Below are 10,999 nucleotides of genomic sequence, written 5' to 3' on the forward strand. Positions count from 1 at the left end.
AGATACGGAGCGCAGTTCTCCTTGAGTTTGCTCTTCCCGTTTATCTCCCTCTCTGCTAAAGATACGCTTCCTATGTCTTATTTGCATTTGTCTGGCTTCATCTCTCAGCCATTGGCTCTTGTTCTGGCTTTCTCTGATAGACTAAAAAGCTCTTTAGAAACTGGTGTTTTCTTCCACTGACGGCACTTGTGCACTGTAATCAAATCACCTCTTGACCTCCTTTCTGATAAGCTAAATAGACTCTTTGAAAGTCTCGTTGACATTTTTTCTCTTGTGCTCAGATTATTTGCAAGCTCTTTCCTGCAGCGCTCATGGGGGTTTTAAAGAAATGGGAAAAGCTGTGTCGTAGCTGATGATTTGCCTTTGCTGCAAGGGCATCTACCTGGTCCACAGTCTACTTGGAACCCATGGGGTACTCCTCCTTTATCTCCACACACCAAAGCTCACCCTTCATAAAATCAGTCATGCTTTGTCCTTCTATTTAGGGCACAAATGGTCTCAGAACACAGCAGCCCGGATTCCCAGACAGGAATGCTTCTCTTCGGCAATGCACCAAGACTAGTGTATGCCCACCAAACAGATGTGACCTGCTGAAGTGTCCCTTGTGGACTTGGGACAGAGCTGTGCTCCAACACATCTGGTGCTTGCTACTCCCCTCTTTGACTGCCCCCTTCAAGAGAACATCACCTTCCTCTCTTCTCCACCCACCACTCCTCCATCCCCTTTATGGACCTGCAGCCCTTCTTCCTGGGACACAACATCAGCATCCTCACCTTGCATATATCTCTTGCAGACGTGTCTCCTCTCCCTCAGAGCCCACCCTTTGCCGCAGGATGACCACGTATCTTCTCTGCAGTATTATAAGAACCACCAGCATGTGGAAAATCCTCCTTTCTAGAGCCATATGTTGTCAGCCTTTAGTTTCTAGCTCTGTCATTATTAGAGATCCTCCACTGCTCCCACAGTGTCTGTATTTTTTTGGCGACGAAGCAAGGAGCCCCAGATTTGAAGCCATCCCTCAGTGTGTCAGACTTGGAATGACTCCAGTGTCTTTTCCCACTGCTCAGAGGCATTCAAAAGGTATTTAATTAAACCCACATCAGAGAGCTGTTAGCAAGCTTTCTCCAATTAGCAAGGTAGAGAGGACTGCATGTCGTGGGGGGAAATGAGCAGACATGAAATGTTTTTTTTTTGCCTATGCCTTCCTCAGTGTCAGATTAATTGGCACTTTTCTTCCAATTTAAAGCAGAGCTCTGGGCACAGACAGGTCACAGCATCACAGTACAATCCCATCCCATCTTCTAGTTTCCCCCCCCTCTCTCTCATTATGATTGAAAATTTCCTTAGACACCTGAATCGTGTTGGGCCCTGTCTCTGTCAGGGCAAACAAAGAAGGAAAATTAGTGGCACTCAGATTGGTCCTAGATGTGGGATTCTTTTAGGGCCTTCACTCTCCTCTTCCTTTCCTGTTCCGTGCATGTGTGTTGGCTTTCTCTGTTGTTGTAACACATGGTCCAAAACACGACTGGCTCAAAGCAACCTCAAACGGACTTGCAGATGCTCAGACCTTCTCTGTGTGGAGCAACTTGAATTAGTCAGATGATGATCCACCCTGACTGAGGATCTCCCTCCATGGATGTCCATTCGACTTGCAGGAAGCCACGGGGATCAGATGCAAGGTGAGATGCCTCTTTGAAAGTGTGAACAGAAGACCTGCCCAGCAGAGGCACTCCCCCTGCCTCCCACGGGGACCTGCTGGCTCTCAGGATGTGCGTTTGATACTCACTTGAGTCCTTCACACGCATGGTCACAGCCCAGTGCCCCCAGCTGGGGCTGACACTACCCTTCTGTCACTGTGGGACCTTCCTGCTGGTTACAGTTGGCCAGTTCTGCAAGGGTGGCAGCTGTGGCACTGAATGTGGGCTCCTTTCATGTCTGAACTAATGCCCCACTGACTATTCACATATGTGTATGTCGGAAACAATGGAAGAGTTGCAAGTTTCAGACCTGGCTACTTCTACAGCTAAGGCTAGAAATGTGGTGTCTTTTCAGTAGGCTCAGTTCTTGTGACACGTTTTGTCATGGGCCATTGGAACACTGCTATTCTAGATGTCCTCTAGAAACCCATGCTACATTTGCACTGTGGTGATACACAAAGACAGGCTTGAAAGGTCCAAGAGCCCTTCCAGACCTATGCAGCTCCTTGCATGGCCAGCATGGCAGACAGCAAATTTTAGTACCCAACAAGCTGGAGTGTGATCAGGGCATTACGTGATGTAGCATGACATGACATCACACCCCACAGCCTTGCGGCCCACTTAGGATCCTGCTAGTGATCCCAGTGCACACTGTCAGGATGACTGGGACAGACTCAGAGCTAGGTGTGGACCTGTGGCTCAGGGGCCGGAAAGAACCACATGCCGGGACTGGTTAAATAACCAAAGTCCTGCTCCTTGAGTCATGCTACACAAGGAATGACACAGTGCTGCCAAAGAGTGTGCTTCCTTTGGAAGGAGGGGGGAATCCAACTCTCATTCCAGAGGGCATAGAAACAAATTTAACAGTTCTTTTCTTTGACTCCCAAAATCTAAGTCAAATCTAGGCTGCATTTTCATCCTTGGATATGCTTACAGCGGTATCCTAAGGGTGTTGACAATCAATCAGCTCCTTTTTTTCCTCCCACATTTAAATGCAGTTACAATTGCAACAACACAGCAAATCCTCTTCTATCAAAGCAGGGCACTGGGTTTTGTTTATTATTTGCAAATTGCAAACCAGCACATACAAAAAAGCCCTACCTCAACGTGTGAGCCCACGATGGGGACATGCTGCTATGACAACAACATGAGGCTGAATCATTCAGACAGACAAGACACACATAATTGTGTGATCACCTGTTCCAGCTTGTTCAAAGGAAATTTTATTAGCGCTGCTGAAAGTACATTAGAGAACAAAGCATAAAGCATCCACACATCAATCAGGGCTCAGGTAATCAATGCAAGCACCGCCTGAGCCCAGTGCCTTACTGTTCAGCCATTCAGCATTTCACAGGCTTCAGGATAGCATTTACAAAAACTTATGTCTATATCTGAAGGATCAAACCCCCCTCAAATTCTACTAAACCAAAGCATTTATGGGGTTTGGGTCTTGCTGAGAACACCAGAGTTTTGACTGTAGGGTGTTTGTGGTCAGTGGAAGGACAGTCTGGATCCAGGATGATTGTTAGAAAATGGACATGACTGATGGCAAATGTGCCTTTTATAATACTTTTTTTTTTAAAAAACAACAATAATTAAGAATGACAGGTGGAAGAGGAAAGCAGGTCTATTTTGTTACAGACAAACAGGAATACACAGGGTCATAATTCACTCAGCCATACATATAAATCCATACGAGTTTATGCTGTGCAGGTGCATTAGCCACAGCATCCATTTCCAGCTGGTGGGAGAGCAGTTCCACTTGTTTCCTCGCTCCCTCATTTCTCCTAACATGAGGGTGCCAAAATCATGACTCTAATCTGCTTCATATGTCCTTTTTTAGCCGTATAACTCCTGGACAGCAAAAAAATGGCTTAATATCAATTCTAGAATATCCCTAAATGCAAGTGTCTGGCACTCTTTTTTATGCTCTGTCCTTTCTGAATCTACTGGTGGTTTTGTTTACTGAAGTCTTGCTTTTAAACTCAGTCTCCTTCCATGTCTTGGCAGACAGATTTCATGATTTGGAAAGGGCTGACTGAGCTGTGGAGAATGGATCTGCCTCAGACCTCTTCCTTGAATCCTTCCCCTGGCAAACAAAGCTGGTGAGGGTGAAAGTGATGGACATAGCGCCAAGTGTGGAGGTGGCTGTCATTCTGCTATGTCATGTTATCGGTCAACTCCTCTCCATCCCAGCTTTGGAAGGATAGGATCCTTTCTACCTGTCTCAGTGAACAGAGCCAGGGGAACACACACGCATACCACAGAGAACAAAAATAACCTAACCTGGCAGAAAGCAGACACGCTGTCACACCTCCAAGGGGAAAACTGATACAGCCTCTTGCTTCTGTTTCAAAATCAATTTCAAGCTGGTTCCATGAAAGAAATGGCAAAGAGGGCATTAGGTCTGGCAACAGAGGTTGCCATTCCTGGGATGATGGATGAGGGATGAGTACAATTACCTGGATGCCTAGAGCTGGTACACAGCCTTTTCTGTTCAGCCCGCTCTGGCTGTCCATCCCCATCAGCAGGAAGATCAAAACAAACTTTGCAGAACCTCTTATGTGGCTGGACTTGTCTCTGCTCCAGCTATCTTGGAGAACAAAACAAGAAGGAGCAGTGGCAGCTGCTCAGAAAGGACCATCTGTAATGTTGTATCAAAGACAATCTGCTGCACAGTGATGCAGAGGAATCTCTCATGCATCAGCAACAGTGCCACGGCTGCTCTCCTGTCCTCTGGTCCCACTGTCCTGAGCTGCTGCTGTGCAGTCCCATACAGGGTCCTATGAAGGGACTTTGCTGGCAGCACTCTCTGCAGCAGCAGCTTGACCTCCCTAGATGAGAACTGACACCTCCCAAGTGGTGTACCCTGTGTCAGCCTTCACCTTGATGGTGCTGATGTCAATAGCATCAGCCACAAACTCTTCACGAGGTTATCTACCAAAAGGCTCTTATGATTAACAACACAGGGCTGTGTTCACATTAGTTGTAAGAGATGATGTCAATGTCATGCCCACATCAGTCGAGCATCGACTCTGATTCCGTCTTCCCAATGCTATGCAGCTGTCCTGCTGCTTATCCCCAGGGCATGATTACACCAGCACTCCTAAAGGGATTTCCAGAGCTGGCAGCAATCCCACTGCTCCCTATACCTGCCAACCCATCTCTCCCAAACTCACCATCCGCTTCCCTTCTGCACTGATGAGCAGAATATGCAAGACCAGTTCCTACACGCACTCTCTTGCCAGCGCCAACTTCTTTCCTTTGGAGGCTCACCTGGAGTTGGCATGGACAGTGGGGTCATCGTGAGCTTGTGGGGAAAGAGATGCTGAGGTCCTGCACCATCCACATGGTGCTCACAGAGCCACCCATAGGATTGCAGAATGGGAACACCTGCTTGGGGGTTGTGTGATGCTCACAGAGCTGGCCATGCGGCAGGGAGAACCAGGTAGCCTGGAAGAGGCCAACATAGTAAAACAGCCAAAGACCTTTAGCCCATGGATCTCAGTTCTGTGGCAGGAGACATGAAGAGGCACAGAAGGCGAGGGGTGACGATTGCTGCATTTCCCCCTGACTGGCAAGGGCCTTCTACTGGCTTCTTAGCTCTGCTTTTGTTTGGAGATCAAATGCAATAGGAAATGCTAGAAAGTAGCAATTCAGAGGTTGTCACCAACTGCAAACTGGGTTTTCTCACACTGACAAAAACAGGCATCTATAGGCAGCTTTAGGAAAGATGGGGACCATGGCATCTCATGTTAGTTGGTGAAACTAAGGAAGTCTAGTCTTTTTTTTTTTTTCCTCTTGAAAATTGAAATGCTTTGGGAAAACTGTATCCTCTGTCTCATGGCTGCAGGCAGCTCTCCTGAATAAGCTATTGTCAGGCCTCAGAGATGTGAGTCAGAGCATCTTTAATCTCTGGGCGGGAGCATTCTCCATGGCTTTCATGCTTTGGAATAAATCTTCAGAGACGTTCCCAAATTAAGCACGATTCCTTTCTAATCTCCTTGCACTTCTTCCTCTCCCCGTTTTATCAGCTAGGCTCAAACACATTTCTCATGGCCTACTTCGAAGCAAACTGATTAATGCAATCGCTTCAGGTTTTAGGAGGGATCAGTGCTTACAGCAGGGGAAAGGGCTCCTACTGTTGCCGGCAGCCCCAGCTCCACAGCAGCTTGGGAAGCTTATAGAGATCTGCCTGTGAGCAGAGCTGACAGCAGAGGGTGGCAGCAGGGATCACACACTCACACGGGCATCTTCTGAACTCCAGTGGGAGCCTGCTCAGTGTCCAGGTGATTCTCCAAGCCCTCAAGGATCATGCTACATAACGTGGCTGGTGCCAACTGGGTTTGGGGGAGAAGGAGAGAGGAGAGCTGTTGGTTTCCAGAAGGGAGGTGCTGTGCTGCTCAGCAGCATCCCTTCCCTTCCTGCCCACCGGCACCAGCCTGATACCACAACCTCTGCCTGCTCCTTCAGCCAGAGGCAGATGAGTGGAGGATGGCAGCTCGTGCTGCTCAGCTGCAGCTGGCACACATCTGGCGTAGGAGAGAGGTTGGGTTTGCGTTTGCATCACCACCACGTGGGATTCAGGTCCAGCTGTATGATGTGAAAACCCTGAGTTGGGGAGCAGTTGTGTGAATGTCACGCTGCTACAGGACAGGGGTAGAGAGGGATGTTGAAAGGGGAGTAGTGAAATGCCATGGGAAAAACAGTAGCTCTGGATCCGTGTGTGTGTGTATTGATGTTCCTTGCTGGAGAGAAAACTGCTCCTCTTGGCTTTTGTGAATCAATTTTTCTGACAAAAGATGACATCTCTCACTGCCAGCCTTGCTTGCATTCAGCTCATGCAAGTCCTCTTCTGTTTGTCTGATGGAGGGGCTCCTCAAACACAGTGTCCTTGGATAGCCCCTAAGAGCTTACAGCCTAAATAGATAAAAGCTGTGCAATGATTAGCCGTGTTTTACAGATGAGAAGCTAGAGATGTGCAGAAGGGAATCTCTTTCTGCATCTGCAGTTTTGAAACAACAGGATCCTGAATCCAGCATTACATTTGCCTGGGGCTGGGAGATACAAAAGCCTAAGTGCCCTTTGATGTGTCAGCAGGCTTCCCAGGACCAGAGTGGGACAGGCTATGGTTTTTGAAGGTGAAGCGAAATAATGACTAAAATGATGAACTAAAAAGTCACTACATTTTGGATGGGTAACACCAAAATGTGACATTGCCTATGGAAAGCTGAAGCTCATGGAGTTCCATGGAGCTCACGGAGCACTGATGGTGGAGGGGGTTGGAGAAGCACAACTAAAACAAAATCAAAAAAAAGCCTTGACAGATGTGGGCCTCCTGTGGCTGCTTGTGTCCTGCCTCACCTGCAGTCTCTGCCTTTGCCTCACCCAGGGTGGTGAGAAGCCCTACCAGCCTTTGCAGTCTGGCCCATGTGTCTAGTCTTGGGTTTTTTTCTTGATTGACAAGTAAAGGACCCTCGTGCTTTAGTGAGTGGATAATGGCTGCCTTGATGTCATTTATTGAAGCTTTGGAATAGCTGTGCTTTCTAATTACTTTTTCCTGCCTGCCTGAAGAGCACCTTTTGCTTTCAGATTAACTTCTTGCTGTTTCTTTGAACTTGTGCCTCTGTACTCCAAGCACCCTGGGTTTTGTGAGATCAAGGCAGGCTTGGTTAAGGTAACAGGCAAGTAGTGATCAAGGTGGTTTTTTCCTTTTCTGCACACAAACGTGCCAGGTTTTCTAATTAGACTGTGTGTGGCACAATCAGCAGACTTAGGGTCCTTGTGCCTTCAAAAGAGACTCTCCAAGAAGAACAAGTTAGTAGGCTGCCTTTGAAGGGGAAAAGACTTCTTCCTGATGTTCAGAGGGGCATTGGTAACGTCCAGCATGTGCATTCATATGCACAGCACATGTATTTTGAACACGTGCAGTGGCCTCTCTGCTCTGGGAAGCAGGGAGATTTTTGGTCTGCGTGATAGATGCTTCCTGTGTGAGTGCAGTTTTACAATTCAAACTGAAAGGGATGATTTACTCCAGACAGCCAAATGTCCTGGACAGAAATAGCAAAGTCCAGATCCAGACTGACATTCTCCACTTTAGTGGGATAGTGGTTTGCCCAAGTGTAAATCAGTAACAGTCACATTGTTCTTACTGAATATATAGAATCACCAGAGCTTTTAAAATGCTAATTCACTGTAGTTTAGTTGTGGCATGGAGGAAAGCCCCAAGGTTTTCCTGAATGCAGATAGGAAATTCAGGGATGGATGATAATCTGGAATTTGCAGCATCCTTATTGTCCAGAGCAATGGGGCAGGAGTTGTCCTTGGGCTTTGTGCAGCACTGAACACACCAGGCAGGCTGATAAACTGGCATCCTCTTTTCTAAGGTTTCTATCCTGCCCCTCTATTTCAGGCATTGAGTGAAGCTGCTGGTGGTCTCCTCAGGGATGGTGGCTTTCTTCTGGAAAAAATCAGTCAGGAGGGAAATCTAGGGGTCACCCCTACCCAGCTGAAGGGTGTATTGCTTGCACTTAAAAACTGCAAAGGTGCAACACCATCCCTGTCTAGACAGGCTTATTTTTCCTCCCTCTTTTTTTTCTTTTCTTTTTTCTTAAGGTTTTCCTTAATTTCTAACGGGTATCCTCTCGGACCGCAACTGAAGCCTACCACTTCCTTCCCTACCTTTTCTGATCACAGAAAAGACTCCCTTCTTCAGAAGAACTTTCTGCAAATTTGCAGATTGCTCTCATATTTCCCTTTTCTGAGACTAGAACAACCGCAGCCTTTTCAGGCTCCTCCTGCACTTCCCATTTTCAAGGTCTCTGATAGTGCTGGTCGCTCTTCTCACCTCCTGACACATTTGAGACTAGGTACTCAAAACAGGGCACAGTCCTGCAGCTGTGGAAAGAGGAAAGATATCTTGATACATGTGATGGCTTATGCCTGGTGATGCACCCCAGGATGTAGCAGAGCTATTTAGCAGCTGCACATGAGGTTGCTCCAGCAGCTGAGGACTAAAGAAGACCTGGGCACAACCTCTTTCCATGCTAGAAATCAATTCTTTTTTTTTGCTTGCACACAAGCATTGCTCAGAGCAAACTGCAAAACCCTGGTGTAAAGCAGGACAACTTATTTGGGGGACAAGAGGGCTGAACTGGTGCAGCCCATTACCCACAGAGTTATTCCTGGAGGCCGAGCTCTGCTTGGACTCGCCAGTGCCCAGTAAATGAGATGTTTCGTGGTCCGGTGTGACTGTGACAAGAGGCATTTTGTGCTAGTGGAGTTTCTCTCCTCTCCCCAGCTGTCTGTTTATTCCAGACTTGTCAGAACTGCATGGCTGGTCCCCCGGTGAAAAATTTGGTGCAAGCAGCCAAAGGATTTAGAAGTTATTAGGAAAAAAAAAAAAAAAAGAGAGAGAGAGAGAGAACAGCAGCATAATTCTGCTTTCTTCAGAAATAAAGCTTAAAACAGATGAAAGGTATTTGTCTTGACTCTCTGCAGGCTCTACCTTGGCAGCCAGCTGGAGAGACTTTGGGAAAGCAATTCCAGAAGCCCAGAGCTCAGCGTCAGAAAAACCTGCCGCTGGGACAGCTGAGCCCCTCACTGCAATCCGCTGCCCTCTGCTTCTTGGCAGTTTCAGGTTTTTTAGTGTTTTTTGGAGTCAAAAGTCCCCCCGTAGCTTGATCTGCTTCCTGTGCAGGATGGCAAATAATTGCCTACAAATGGCAAACAAATTCCTTGCCTGGCAGTCCAGGTTGTGGCAATGAGTTTTTTTCTTTCTGTTTTATTGCTGCAGAGACTCATAAATGAGCCCCGTGCCCCCAGAAACGCAATTGCTAGCAGACTGAAAGGGGACAAAAATAAACAAGGATGACAAACCAGGTATCACAGCTTTGGAGTACAGCTTGGAGGCTGGCTTGTAGCAGCTGAGTGTCTGCAGCACGGCTGCTTTGGATGAGGCTGCTTTGGATGAGGCTCTGCTTTGGAGTTCACCTGCACTCAGTTACTCATGTCCCTACTGAAGGCTGTGGACAGAACCTGAACGTTTCAAAAATCTCTGGCCCACACCTTTTGCTTTTTGAGGCTCTTTCTTCTGTGACTGTAGATGCCACTGAGTATGCCAACCCTCCTGGATTTCTTCCATGACAATCCCAGGGTAGTGAGGGGCATAAGGACATTTTTTCATCAGGGTGCTAGACCTGGAGGCTGAAAACTTGAGTGCAATTTCTCTGTGAGTGGGATGAAGGTGCTGGAGTGTCCATCCTCAGAGATCTTCAAAGCTCAACCAGACAAAGCCCAGAGCAAACTGATTTAATCTTTGAAGTTGGCCCTGCTTGGAGCATGGGGTTGGACCAGAGACCTCCAGAGGTCCCTCCTTACCTAAATGAGCCTGTGATTGCTGGCATGGTTTGGTCTCCATCGCTGGAAGAAGAAGTCACCTTCCTAATTCTGCATTATCCATCCACTAAAATCATAGAGCAGAAAGTCAAAAATAAAATACCCAATCCCTTTTTTCAAGGCTGGGAAAATTGTTGTGCTTGTCAGACATTTCATTTTTTATGACATTTTCACTGAATTTTTTCCTTGAAAATGTTATTGCTTTTTAGCTTGATTGAAAAGCCTACTTTCAGAGAGGAGAAGTTCTCAATAGCCATCTTGATAATGCTTTCTGCGTTTTCTGTGTTGGCTTTTTTTTGTTTTGGGTTTTGTTTTGTTTTTTTTTCCTAAAACCCGAACGATTAAAAGCACTCATTACAAATGCTGAAAATCCCTCACGGTCTGCCTTTTTGGAACCCTGCAAAATGAGTACAACGGATATTTCTGAGTTATTTGGGTTATTTTTTCCACAAAATAGCTTTTCCCCTTTATTTTTTAAGTCCTTCCATTCAGGCTGTAAGCTTTTCAGGGCAAAAATTGCCTCTTTAACAATGTCATTTTCCAGCTCCCACTTCACCAAGGTTTTCAATTTGGATGGGAGCTCTAAGTCAGATAATCATTCAAGACCACAATGTCTCTGGCTCAAAGCAGTGCTGACCATTTTAGGTCACAACTCCAAACTAAGACTTTCAGTCTATTAAAGAGCAAAGTTTCAAGGTTGCTTTTTCCCCAGTAGCTGAGTTTGCTGGTCCCTCCTTGTTTTGTAAACCATTATTAAAAAATAATTTTTTTTTTCAGGGAGATGCTGAAAGTTCTCTGCTTTTCATGAATTGCAGCTATCAGAAATTATTATCTTAGTGCCTAAGAGATCTGTCATGTCTGTCCCTTCCCTTAACAATTACAAACATGTATCACGTTGATGAATT

Source organism: Falco peregrinus, chromosome 10, assembly GCF_023634155.1.
Source record: "Falco peregrinus isolate bFalPer1 chromosome 10, bFalPer1.pri, whole genome shotgun sequence".
NCBI lineage: Eukaryota > Metazoa > Chordata > Aves > Falconiformes > Falconidae > Falco > Falco peregrinus.